The sequence below is a fragment of the Pholcus phalangioides genome, unplaced genomic scaffold (assembly GCF_987345545.1).
Source record: "Pholcus phalangioides strain wild (caught in Gottingen) unplaced genomic scaffold, Ppha-v1.0 ptg000027l_1, whole genome shotgun sequence".
Lineage (NCBI taxonomy): Eukaryota > Metazoa > Arthropoda > Arachnida > Araneae > Pholcidae > Pholcus > Pholcus phalangioides.
The window spans coordinates 12,343,350-12,358,038 of record NW_028301617.1 but is presented as its reverse complement, the minus strand read 5'-3'; the positions used below and the strand labels follow the sequence as shown (position 1 = coordinate 12,358,038).

Genomic DNA, 14,689 nt, shown 5'->3' with positions numbered 1-14,689 from the left:
AACCGTTATAACGACAAAATTTTCCCCCCGACCGTGAACTGTCGTTATAACGGACTTTTACTGTATCACTTTAAAACAGGCATCTTCAACCCGCGGTGCTCTCGTGAGCACTCGATCAAAGTCTCCATTGAACACCTTGTACGGATTTCCATTCAATTATTGAAATAATCCTGATTTTATGCATTCATATATAATGTCAGCTTTGCCGTAAGGGTGCTCTTCTGGTCATGATGGGGTACAGGCGGTGCTCGCGCGCCACAGAGAGCAACAGGCCTACAACGTTACAAATATTCAATCATTACACTTCACTCACAATTTGAAGTATAGATGACAGCACTGAAACATCATACACAACGCTAGCTACACACTCAGACTGTTAGGTGCACTCACTTTGTTCCAGACTCTGCCACGAAGTTGGGCTGGAAGAGATCTCGGCAACGGGATAAGTCCGGTGGCAGAGACCCTGGCGTTCATTCATTCAGGCGGTGCTCGCGACTATAAGACCTCTGCTTTAAAAAAGCATACGTCTCCAACACAAACTTTTCGTTCCACACATCGCCTCCTTTTTCAATTTTCCATTCTTTTCATCGCCCTCCGACTCGCAAGATCCAATGCTAAACCTTCTACCGACCCTCCACCCACGGACCCTTTCATCGCCCCCAGGGGGGGCGATATTGCCCACCTTGGAAAACACTGCTTTATATAAAGGAAGAGAAAATTCGAAAAAAAACGTACTTATACACTCCGAGAAAGAGATTTTGAATAAAATTTTCCCATTTTTTGATTCGAACGGAGGGGAAAAAAAAAAACATGAAAAAATTTTTTTCCTTCCGGTGATGAAAAACGGGGAAAAAAGAAGAAATATCCCCAAAAAAAAACCGGAAAAAATATTTTCCCCCCCAAAAAAAAATCTGGATAAGACAGGAATAATAAAGTCCGACTCACCAAAAACATGTTTTTTCCCCCCGAAAATAAATAAATAAATAAACACGGGAAAATATCTCCCCCTCGCCCCTCCCCCGGTTCCCGACAGCCGGTGACGTCACGGGATCGGCGCGTGCGCGTTACGAGTGCAACGGTAGGTGGCTAGAGAGAGAGAGAGACTGGAGAGTGGTGGGACATGGATGGCATTTTCCCGTCTCGGAACACATGCAGCAGGAGCACACAGGTGCGCGTCCCGTCTTTTTTTCCCGAAAACTGCCGGACTTGGCGAAGGAGGAAAAATAATAAATAATAACTCTCTCCTGTATAGGATGACGTAGACGGGACAGGGGTGCGTGCGTGCGGCCGTGCGCTTGTGCGTGTGTTGTGTTGTGTGTGCATCCGTCTCCCTCTCGTCGCCCCCACATAATCATCATTATTTATTGTCATTATGCATTACCGTGCGCTTCGAACGTGCCTTCACATTCCGATTCCGTGCGCGTGATTTTGAATTTTTCCGGAAAGTTATTTAATGCTAATTGCGAGATAATTAATTAATTAATTAATTATTCAAGGGAGGAAACGAAAGTTATGCGTCTGTATTACCATGAGGTAAGTGACAATTAAATTTTATATTTTTTGAAACACAGTCGAATCCCGTTATAACGAACTCCAAGAGACCGGAGAAATCACTTCGTTGTAACGAAACTTCGTTATAAAGGAATTCAATTTCTTCTATCTAAACTTATATGGGAAAATAGAGAAAGTGTTCGTTTAAACGAAATTTTCGCTGTATCGGTATTCCTGTAAAACGGGATTCGACTGTGGTTTATTACGATAATTATTCGAATTATTCCTGTGCATTTTCCTCCGAAATTGTGATGCTGTCGAATTAATGCAGCGGAACTTCTCCTAACAGACACCCCACTTAACAGGCGGTTTTCTGATCCCTAGTTCCGTGGAATAAGGCTTTAATGTATTTCACTTCCTCGTTAGCGAACAACTCCCGTTAACGGACTTTTTCCTGATCTTCGGTTCCGTAGAATATGGTTTTAATGCATTTCACAACCCGTTAGCGAACAACTTCCGTTAACGGACTTTTTTTATAACCCTCGGTTCCGTAGAATAGGGCTTTACTGTATTTTACTCCGTCGTTAGCGGACACCTCCATTTAACGAACTTTTTTTCTGATCCTCGGTTCCGTAGAATAGGACTTCATGTATTTCACTCCATTGAACTTTTTTTTGGTTCCGTAGAATTGGGATTTAATGTATTTCACTCCCTCGTTAACGGACACCTCCAGTTAACGGACTTTTCTTATGATCCTCGGTTCCGTACAATGGGGCTTTAACGTATTTCACTCCCCGTTAGCGCACACCTCCCGTTAACAGACTTTTCTTATGATCCTCGGTTCCATAGAATAGGGCTTCAATGCATTTCTCTCCCCGTTTTTAATGTATTTCATTCCCCGTTAGCGAACAACTCCCGTTAACGGACTTTTTTTTGATTCTCGGTTCCGTAGAATAGGGCTTTAATATATTTGTGAACCAATTGAAATCATTATACTGACACTTTGAAGGACCGGACACACCCCCACATCACATCTCTCAGACAGATAACTTTTATTCTGATCTCGGTTCCGTAGAACGGGGTTTTAATGTATTTCACTCCCCGTTACCGAACAACTCCCGAAGGGTGGATGTGCCCGGAAATTTTATTAAATAACAAGTAACACATAAAGATGGATTTAGGGCAATCGGACCCGATAACAATGATTAATTTAGAAATCTCGCATATCACATCCTTCGATCGTTTCTCGGCACTAGGATCGTCCTTGAAGTTCGGTGAGCGTCTTCTGTTACCTATTATGTCGGGGCATTCCACTCATTTATTAATTTACTAACTCCCTAGTTGGCGCACACCTCCCGTTAGCGAACTTTTTTCTGATCTCGGTTCCGTAGAACGGGGTTTTAATGTATTTCATTCCCCGTTAGCAGGCACCTTCCGTTAACCGACTTTTTTTTTTCAGCATCACAATCCAAAAATCCGAATATTTATATTAATGCGGCGGAACTTCTCCTAACGGACACCCCCACTTAACGGGCGGTTTTCTGATCCCTAGTTCCGTGGAATAAGGCTTTAATGTATTTCACTTCCTCGTTAGCGAACAACTCCCGTTAACGGACTTTTTCCTGATCTTCGGTTCCGTAGAATGGGGCTTTAATGTATTTCACTCCCCGTTAGCGGACACCTCCCGTTTACGGACTTTTTCCTGATCTTCGGTTCCGTAGAATGCGGCTTTAATGTATTTCACTCCCCGTTAGTGGACACCTCCCGTTTACGGACTTTTTTTCTGATTCTCTGTTCCGTAAGATAGGGCTTTAATGTATTTCCAGTCTCCATTACCAGACACACCTCCCGTTAACCGACTTTTTTTTTTTCTGATCCTCTGTTCCGTAGAATGGGGCTTTAATGTATTTCACTCCGCCGTAACCCGTAAGCGGACCCTCTCGATATAGCGGACTCTCTGGCAAACCAGGCAAACTAATGGTTTTCCAAACTCTTAATAATTTATTAATTTTCGGTCAATTTAATAACAAAATTAAACTGAACATAACTATTGGCGAATTCAAATGGTAATATTGGGTTTTCGTTTGTTAGTAACATGTGAAGAAAGCCAACATTACAAGACTGATAATGTTATCATGATAATGTATAATGTTGCATGGTTTTTATCGTCTTTTCACATTCACTTTAATTTAATTCAATTTTTATAGCGAAATATGCGCAGTGCACGTATCATGTACATGTAGAAACCATTAACTGGTTCAATGAAGAGAAAAAGTTATAGAGTAATTCCATGTTTATCAGACTTCATGCATTTATCCAACTTTATTTCGGAATTATGCATAATCACCGGTAAAAGTAATAAATGTAGGGAAATTTAATCAAACTTTGTTTGTGAAGAGATGGGTGGTGATTATGCATAACCACCGTTGTATCACTTTTGTAGTAACATATGCATTTTTAACATTAAAATGTACAGCAACCAATCGCAAACGTCGTATAAATGAAGTTAACACTCGTGCCTCTGAGTCAGCGGACAAAATTTTTTGGTCCCACGTGTGTCCGTTATCGAGAGGTTCCACTATACGGGGCACGGCTAACTCCTCGAACAGCAAATTACTGGCGAACCGCCGATCGTAGAGGTGTACTTCGAATTCAGATACGCCATTCATGTTGCAAGGGGTTGTATAGTTATTAAAATAAAAAAAAAAGAAAATTACATGGACACCCTTTCCTCAAAAACCCAATTAGGGAGTTTTTGCCCTGTCTCTCTTGAAGATAACAAAAACAATTCCCACGCTTCAAAGGGGGAAGCATTTTCCGTTAGTTTATGCTGTTTTTTCCCAATTTTTTTTTACGTTCTTCAAAGTCGAATATCTCGGTGAATATTGCAGCTAGAAACGTGGAATTTTTTTTCGTTGGCAGAGACAGGGCGACAAACTCTTCGATTGGGTTTCTGAAGGCTCGGTGTCCATATTGTATTTCAACTAGCTATAATACCCGGAGCGCTGCCCGGGTTTTCTTCAATTTCTGGGAGGATTGAAGAAGTGACAAACCATTATAAAGGCATACGCACGTCGGACACGCATTGCTAGGGAACCACGGTAACCGAAGTGATTCGTTTCGAAAGTGATTGTTGAGGCCGAGGAACCATTGTTGCCCTACAATTTTTCCGGGCATTTGCCCAGCTCTGACGAACTCTTAAAGTAGCCTGTCGTTCAAGTCGGGTTCCGTTTGGTATGCATGCAAAATTTGTGACGACGATCGGTCTGAAATTGTAGATTTGTATAGAGAACATACACATACAGACAGAAAAACCAATCCCGTTTTAACGAATACCTTTATAGCGAAAAAAATCTCGTTTTAACGAAAAGTTTTCTAATCCCCCAGATAAGTTTGCATAGGAGGAACACTAAAAAAAAAAAACCAAAAAAAAACCTGAAATTCCTTTATAACAAAATTTCATTGCAACGAATTAATTTCTCCGGTCTATTGGAGTCCGTTATAATGGGATTCGACCGTATATAGAAAATTATACAACCCCTTGCAACACGAATGACGTATCTGACCTCCATAAGCTATTTGGATAATTTTTTGAATTGGAAGTAATACACTGAAGAGCCAAAAAAACTGATACACCTGCCTAATATCGTGTAGGGTCCCCGCGAGCCCGCAGAAGTGCCGCAACACGACGTGGCATGGACTCGACTGATGTCTGAAGTAGTGCTGGAGGTAATTGACACCACGAATCCTGCAGGGCTACCCATAAATCCGTAGGAGTAAGAGGGGGTGGAGATCTCTTCTGAACAGCACGTTGTAAAGCATCCCAGATATGTTCAATAATGTTCATGTCTGGGGATTTAGGTGGCTAGCGGAAGTGTCTAAAGTCCGAAGAGTGTTCCTGGAACCACTTTGTAGCAATTCTGGACGTGTGGGGTGTCGCATTGTCCTGCTGAAACTGTCCAAGTCCGTCGGAATGCACAATGGACATGAATGGGTGCAGGTGATCAGACAGGATGCTTACGTACCTGTCCCCTGTCAGAGTCGTATCTAGACGTATAATGGGTCCCATATCACGCCAACTGCACACGCCCCATACCATCACAGAGCCTCCACCAGCTTGAACAGTCCCCTGTTGACATGTAGGGTCCATGGATTCATGAGGATGTCTCCATACCCGTACACGTCCATCAGCTCGAAGCAATCGAAACCGAGACTCTTCAGACAACGTGTTTCCAGTCCTCAACAGTCCAATGTCGGTGTTGTCGGGCCCAGGCGAGGCGTAAAGCTTTGTGTCGTGCAGTCATCAAGGGTACATCTTCGGCTCCGAAAACCCATATCGATGATGTTTCGTTGAATGGTTCGCACGCTGACACTTGTTGATGGCCCAGCCTTGAAATCTGCAGCAATTTGCGGAAGGGTTGCACGTCTGTCACGTTTAATGATTCTCGTCAGCCCCGTTCTTGCATGATCTTTTTCCGGCCGCAGCGATGTCGTAGATTTAATTTTTTACCGGATTCCCGATATTCACGGTACACTCGTGAAATGGTCGTACGTGAAAATCCAAATTTCATCGCTACCTCGGAGATGCTATGTCGTTCCCATCTCTCGTGCGCCGACTATAACACCACGTTCAAACTCACTTAAATCTCGATAACTTGCCATTGTAGCAGCAGTAACCGATCTAACAACTATGCCAGACACTTGTTGTGTTATATAGGCGTTGCCGACCGCAGCGCCGTACTCTGATTGGTTCCATATCTCTTTATTTGCATACGCATGCCTGTACCAGTTTTTTTGGCTCTTCAGTTTATATGCCTTTAGGATCGACGGTTCGCCAGTGATTTGCGGCAAAAGGACGATATATATGATAATGATGATTATATAAATACCGTATATACTCGTGCATAAGCCGAGTTTTTTTGTTGGAAAATTCGAATCCTAAAGTGGGGGGGGGGGGTCGGCTTATACTCGGGTCAGTTTTTGACGAGAAAATATCGACCTCCGCAATCAATAGTTATTTTTGTAACTATAGATGGCGCTAATAATTAGTAGTGATAGATGGCATTGCAAATCATCAGTGATTTTTGTAGCTATAGATAGATGGCGGTTGTGTTAGTACTTTTCGGGTTAAATCCACGTGGTAATTTTTTCCCAGGCAGTACAAGTGTGTGTCGTGATTACCCACAGAAAAATCATTGATCTAGTGTTGTATCAGTAAGTGTCGACGATCAAAAATGGAGAAAGCTAAAAGATTTGCGTATGATGCGTCTTTCAAACTGAAAGTTATCAAATTCGCCGAAGAAAACAATAACTGTGCTGCAGCTCGGACATATAACGTCAATGAGAAACAAGTGAGAGAATGGCGGAAAATGAAAGAGAAAATTTCAGCCATGCGAAAGACAAAAAAGACTCTTCGAGGGAAAGTATCGGTGTTCCCTGAACTTGAAAAGGAATTGAATGAATGGGTGCTGCACCTCAGACTGAAAGGTACAATCGTGACAGGGACAGCCATTCGTCTGAAAGCATCGAAACTAGCTGAGAGTGTTAAATTCAAAGACACAAATCCAGAAAAGTTCTATGCATCCTCAGGTTGGTGTACTCGTTTCATGAACCGTTTCGACCTGTGCTTACGCCAGAGAACAAAGATCGCACAAAAACTCCCAGAAGAATTGGAAAGCAGAATTGAGTTCATAAATTTAAGTTCATTTAAGTTCATAATTGAACTGCGAAAAAGACATGGATTTGAACTCTCACAAATCGGTAATATGTACGAAACCCCGGTTGCTTTCGATTTTTCAAGCAATAGAACTGTTGATGAACTCGGGGAAAAAAACCATCTTTGTTAGAACAACTGGGCACGAAAAAACACGATTTACGGTCGTGCTATCGTGCATGGCCGATGGTAAGAAATTGCCTCCAGTTGCGATTTTCAAAAGGAAGAAAATTCCTCCGAACATGAAATTCCCACCAAGAGTGATCGTGAAAGCCCAAGAAAAGGGCTGGATGGATGAAGAGGGCATTCTACAATGGATCCAGGAAATATGGAACAAAAGGCCCGGAGCAGTGTTCGAGAAACCGGCATTATTGGTACGGGATATGTTCAAACCCCACAGAACCGATAATGTCAAAGCCGAAGCAAAGAAATCGAAAACATCATTGGCTTTGATACCAGGTGGGCTAACGTCGATTTTACAGCCTTTAGATGTGAGCATTAACAAGCCTTTCAAAGACTATTTGAGGCATTTGTGGATCGAATGGATGAGTTCCGATCACAGAGTAATAATACTATAGAGTGCGCGCGAGGGGTTACAATGTGAAGCAAAGATCCGGAGTCACGTGACTCCAGTCGAAAGGCTGGTCAGGGAATCTCGCTGGCAATGCTTTCCTTATGGCTGTTCGTATGACGATCTCCAAGTGCTGTCTTATTTTTCATTAGAATGGTCACCACGTGTGCAGCTTTCGGATGTTCGGAACGGTTTAGGAAAGGAGGAACATTATCCTTTCACAAAGGAATACTTTTTTGCTTATTCCCCTTCTTATAAATTAAAAATTGGAATATTAAATTGACGATTCAATGGATTTCTGACGTAGTCTCAGTTTTTAACGATTCCATTTTGGATTTAATTCAATTAAAGTTCCAAGTTTTGGTAAAATTCAAATGTCATAAATCATTATTAAATGTTTTAATAGAATTTTTGGCAATAAATGATTGAAATTGTGAGTTTTATGAAGTTTTAACTGAAATATACGTCTCCGCAAGATTTGGCGAGATTTGGCGAGCTGGTGAGTTCATTCGAGTTTTGCTCAACTTGGAAGAAAATATGCTTTTCAGAAGGATAAATTTATGAAAAATATTCTATTTAAATAGAATGTGAGGAAAACTTCCCCCCCCCCCTCTAGACAATTGCAGTTTTGCATAAAAATGCATAACAACCTCTAAAAATAATAGTATTTTTACCCCTCTTCGTAACGGTTATGTTTGCATATGCTGATAAATACAGCAAAAGCCAACATGAACTAAGCCGATGAAAAAAAATCTCTCTCTATCTTCGCATTTATTATTAATTTAATTTTTATGGCGAAATATGTGTAGTGCACGCATCTCATACGGGCAGAACGAAGTTGTTGAAATAAAGTGATATTTCAGCATGGATTTTTTCCATATTCATCAAACTTACTAACTTCATTTTGAGAATTATTCGATTCATTCGTAAAAAGTGATAAATGCTACGAAATTCATCAAACTTACTAAAAATATTGGTAATTATGCATATATTTACCAACTATTGTGCATAATTTTTGAAGGTAACGCGCACTACGGATTTATCAAATTTACAGTAACATAAACATTATATATTTGTTGTATGCAATATTTTGTTTCCTGTGTGTGTATAGATATTTAGAAAGCTATTAAAAACTGTGCCAAAAAAATTTATTTCATGAAATTTATACTGTTTATATTCACTTCCTTCAAATATTATATATTCAATAAAAATTTAAAAACCCATGTGTTAAGAAATTATTAAGAATTATCCCTTAATGGAAAATAAAAAAATTCCGTTTTCCAATATTTGTTTATTTTATAGAATTTATTTTTTCAAATCTGATACTCCCTAAATATTTCACATAAAAATGAGTGAAATTCATTGAAAAAATGAAGGAAAGTTTTCATCAACTTGATCGAATTGAGTCAAATTTCGTTACAGCAACATCCTAGCTTCTGCGAAAACGCGCCAAATGTAATAGCGCAGAACCTTTTCTTTCCCCGAAAATACTGCTCATCTTTTCTTCACGTTCGACAAGTTTTATGAATAGCGTGCGCGGTCTATTTATATTTTAAGTCTATGGTTCCGATGATAAAGAAACTACAAAAAGGTGGTGCCTTGGAAGAAACCTGACATTGGCCTAGTGTGCCAATGGGTACATGAGGCGTGGAATTCTGTTTCCACCGAAATTATCATCCAATCCTTCAAAAAGTGTTGCATCAGCAATGCGATGGACGGAACTGAAGGTGATATCCTGTTTGAAAGTGACAATGGCGATGACACCCCAGATGAAGATGATGCACGGATATTTTGGGGTCGGCTTCTACACGGATTTTCAATTTATTGCGGCGTTGGTGGTCCTGAAGTGGGGGGGGGGGTTCGGCTTGTACACGAGTATATACGGTAATTACATGCCTAGCCATACGAAATATGACTAAAATGCGTTTTCTAACCTGGTTTGCGAATTACTGGTCCGGTTCACGTCTTCAAGTGTTCAATCGAATGCAAACGATACAGCGCCGTCTATACGTGAAATTTCGAACTTTTCACTATTTTTATGAAATATGAATCTATAAAGAGTATTTTTAATGTAAACTGCATTCTGAATGTCAATTAGTAGAATTTTGTTAGTTTTCACAATGTGTGCTATAGGCTTCTGGTACTCCTTTTTTTTTGTAATGCGTTTCCGACCCTTAGGGCAATCTTGAGAGCATCATGGGACTGAGGGAAAAACGATTTTTCTGAGGTTGATTTTTTTTCTACTTGGTTGTAAATTTACATGCTTACACTCGTAAATTTCAACCGTATTTCATTTTCACGAAATCCCTCTGTACTTGAGAACCCTCGGGCCTTGCCCGAGCGAGCCCATGCGTTAAGACGGCCCTGCAGCCCGGGTTTTATTTCTATACTGGAGGCATTAATATGAAGTGAACATATCATTGTAAAGTGATAAACTTGTCTGAAACTCATTTTTAAGGGGCCGTGCAAGTGTTACGTAAGCAATTTTTTGGCCATTTTTGACCTCCCCTGTCAGCAAAATTTCGTCAGCACTGCCACCTAACACATATTGGTGGGATCAGAAACGTACGCGGGAGTGGGGGGCCTCCACCACCCTTAACTCGATGACCAAATGTGACCCTGAAGGTTTCGTGATGTGGCTTGCCCACTCGAACCCAATTTTGTAAAAATGAACTAAGCGGTACATTTACAAATCGCTTAAATGACCCGTGGCACAATTCAAAGATCACTTAAGTAACCCGCGACACAGTTCCAGAACACTTAAACAATCCATGGCACATTTACAGATTCCCTTGCAGTGACATGTGACACAATTTTAGAGCACTTAAGCACCCCCCCCCTCCCCGGTGTGGTTCTACATCATTCAAGTCACCCGCGGAACATTCCCACATTACTTAAGGGATCCGTGGCATAATTACGGATCACTTGAGTGATGCGTTGCACAGTTCCGGAGCACTTAAGCGGCCCGGAAACAATTCCGGAGCACTTGAAGGATACGCGAAACATTTAGAGATCATTCAAGTGGCTCTGTAGGGGACTTATCAATAGGGAGAATGTTAGTTCAGGTGCCCACAAATTAGTGAAATATATTTCTCGTTTTTGGTGCTCCCAGCAAAGGTGCCATTAAGAATATTTCATATTTTCATAAAGGATGGTTGATGACGTGAGCATCATCATCCAAACCCCCCTCCCCCTTGTCATCAAAAGTCATCAAATCGGAAACCCCCTCCCCCCGCCCCATCGATGATGACGTAATACTTGACAGCCCCTTGGTAGAAACGCGGTAAGCACAAATTAAACATTCCAAACGCTATTGTTGAGGCGAAAGAACCATTGTTGCCCGACAGTTTTTTTCACCCATGAAAATTCAGAATCAACGAAAGAAATAATCCAGCAGAAATAATTCCCAGTAAATGAAAGAAATAATTCCAGCCCCCTCATGAAAATCAAGAATTAGGGAAAGAAATAATTCTAGAATTGATTGAAAATTCAGAAGAAATGGAAAAAAAATTCCTGAATTGATGAAAGTTCAGAATTCATAAAAAAAGTTGAATAATTAATGAAAGAAATAATTCCATAATTAATGAAAGAAATAATTCCATAATTAATGAAAGAAATAATTCCATAATTAATGAAAGAAATAATTGAACGATTAATGAAAGAAATAATTCCAGAATTGATTGAAAGAAATAATTGCATAATCAATGAAAGAAATAATTGCATAATTAATGGAAGAAATAATTCCATAATTAATGGAAGAAACAATTCCATAATTAATGGAAGAAATAATTCCATAATTAATGGAAGAAATAATTCCATAGTTAATGAAAGAAATAATTTCGTAGTTAATGAAAGTAATAATTCCATAATTTCATAATTAATGAAAATAATAATCCCATAATTTAATAATTTCATAATTAATGAAAATAATAATCCCATAATTTAATAATTTCATAATTAATGAAAATAATAATCCCATAATTTAATAATTTCATAATTAATGAAAATAATAATCCCATAATTTAATAATTTCATAATTAATGAAAATAATAATCCCATAATTTAATAATTTCATAATTTATGAAAGTAATAATTCCATAATTTATGAAAATCCATAATTTATGAAACAGTTAAAGAACTGATGTAAATTCTGAATTTATGAAAGAAACTATTATTACCGTAACTGCGTGGCCTCCAAAAACGCAGGGCCCGGGGTTCTTTCACACCTGTCGCACACTCCCCCGTCCCCCTATTAAAAGGCGGCTCTGTAACGGGCGAGCTAGACTCGTTTGAGAAAGAATGAAGGAGAGATTTGGGTGAAAATCTGGCAATTTTTTGGCTAAGTCATAGACCAAAGAGTCACGTAAGCACTAATTGAAAATACTGCCCAAGATAACAACAGAAATAGCTGATTGCATCGGGGGATGAATCTGATCTGCAGAAAGCATGTCCCAAGACATGGCCTCCACATCCTGGAGCGGGGCCTCCCAGGCTGGAATTTTTTGCGGGCCCTCAGTTTCTGCAGTTCATTTATAGCGTGAAAAAGCAAAAAATGACGGGAACTGTCCCGGGCCCCAGAGCTAGAGCCCTGTCAACCCCCTCCCCCTTTGTGGGGGCCATGTCCCAAGATACAAGGATTACGGCGCAGCTGCGTACGCACATGTTTTTTTTAATGAACTTTTTGAACAATAGAAAATTCACAAATGAAGTTCTTCATGAAAAATCCAAGCAGCTTCAATGAGAAATAAGAATGTATTGTGGCGCACGCGCACACACACCTTCTTCTAATTGATGTCATGGGCTGTTATAATTTTAACAAGAAAACAAAATTAATTAATCTCTACGTTTCAGAAATACTGAACATCTCAACAACGGTAACCTCTCAATAACGGCCACATTTGGTCGGTCCCGTTAGTGGCCTTTGACCTTTGAAGACCGGGTTCCACACCCCGCTTCCCATCTCAGAGAGATATCGAAGCGTTCCCGAAGGATAGGTGTGTCCGGAAAGTTTTATTAAACTGAATTTTATTTATTAACGGGATATCGGCTTCCCGTTAGTGGCCGCTGTTGGGAGATTTCACTGCATATGCATGAAAGATATCAGTGGCACAATTTTATGTGGATATATACAGCCCCGCCCCCTATAACTTTAGTCTATTTATGGAGAGAAGAGATAGGAAGAAAAACAGAAAAAGAAAGACAAGGGCCCGTGTTTTTGCGGAAGTGGACTGTGCGGATTTGTCCCCGAAAATTCCTCATTGTGCGGAACTATCTATATACCCCTAAATGGAGTCATCTCGCATGAGTTTCGTAATGCGGAGTCACCTCCCATAAGCTTCGTAAATGTGAAATCACTTACACCGAGCGTCCTAAACGAAAACTAAAATCTGACATGAGATTAGAAAACTTGAACTCATCTCCCATGAGCTTCCTATACGTAAACTCGCATATACCCCCCCCCCCCGAAGTCTTCTGGACATGGATTCGGTTATCCCCGAACATTCTAAATGTGGAATCACATCCCATGAACTTTCTTAATATGTAATCACATCCTATGAGCTTCCTAAACGTAGACGAGCTTAACGCTTAGTTCGAGCTTCTTGAATGCGGACGTGTATCCTGATTCCCCAACATAGACTTCCTACGTACTTCTTAAATGTTGACTCTTCCCCCATTAGTTTCGTAAACGTGGACTTAACGCCAGATTTAACGCCCATTAGTTTCGTAAACGTAGATTTAACGCCCATTAGTTTCGTAAACATGGACTCTACGCCTATGCATTTTTTTCTTCCTAGTCGCAATTGTTAAGGAACACGCTTTTCGCTCCACTATAACCACAGCGTAATGTGGAACAGCCTCCCCAACATGTCCTTTCTCTATCGAATCATTTACTCGTGTCCGGAAAATTCACCGCCATGCAATTCACCGCTAGGAATATTCACCGCGAGGAAAATTCACCGCTAGGAATATTCACCGCTAGGAATATTCACCGCGAGGAAAATTCACCGCTAGGAATATTCACCGCGAGGAAAATTCACCGCTAGGAATACTCACCGCCGGAAAATTCACCGACTAATAATTCACCGACAACAGTTCGATGCGAGTCAGTTAGCGAGGGAGTGAACGATTGAGTTACTGAGTCAGTGAGAGAGGAGTGAGTGAACGATTGAGTTACTGAGTCAGTGAGAGAGGAGTGAGTGAACGATTGAGTTACTGAGTCAGTGAGAGAGGAGTGAGTGAACGATTGAGTTACTGAGTCAGCGAGAGAGGAGTGAGTATGTGAGTGACCTAGTAACTGAGTGAGTCAGTGAGAGAGGAGTGAGTATGTGAGTGACCTAGTAACTGAGTGAGTCAGTGAGAGAGGAGTGAGTATGTGAGTGACCTAGTAACTGAGTGAGTCAGTGAGAGAGGAGTGAGTATGTGAGTGACCTAGTAACTGAGTGAGTCAGTGAGAGAGGAGTGAGTATGTGAGTGAGTGAGTGAGTGGATGGCCTAGTGAATGAATGAGTGATAGAGTGGGTGACCAGTGATTAAGTTATTGAGCGAGTGACCTAGTGAGGGAGTGAGTGACCTAGTGAGTAAGTGAGTGAGGGAGTGAGTGACCAGTGATTAAGTTATTGAGCGAGTGACCTAGTGAGGGAGTGAGTGACCTAGTGGGTAAGTGAGTGAGGGAGTGAGTGACCAGTGATTAAGTTATTGAGCGAGTGACCTAGTGAGTAAGTGAGTGAGGGAGTGAGTGAATTAGTTAGTTTTAACCTAGTAGTGTCACAAATGATTAAAAAATCCGATTGTTCTATATAATATTGTCTACATCACAATATCGGCCTAATGGCATATTTATAGCTTCAGCGGTTTCGGCTCGACGTGATTCCAACATATATGACCCTATTATTGAACCCCCCCCCCCCCCTTAT

The 14,689-nt window shown here is 40.7% G+C and overlaps 1 long non-coding RNA gene across 1 annotated transcript in view; it reads left to right on the top strand.

Moving 5' to 3' along the window:
• The first annotated feature begins 1,328 nt into the window (after positions 1-1,328).
• LOC149068451 (uncharacterized) overlaps positions 1,329-14,689 on the top strand; it is a 128,721-nt gene continuing 115,360 nt past the window's right edge. Inside the window, exon 1 of the long non-coding RNA XR_016195195.1 lies at positions 1,329-1,533. This is a non-coding gene — a long non-coding RNA (uncharacterized LOC149068451). The remainder of the gene's footprint in view (positions 1,534-14,689) is intronic.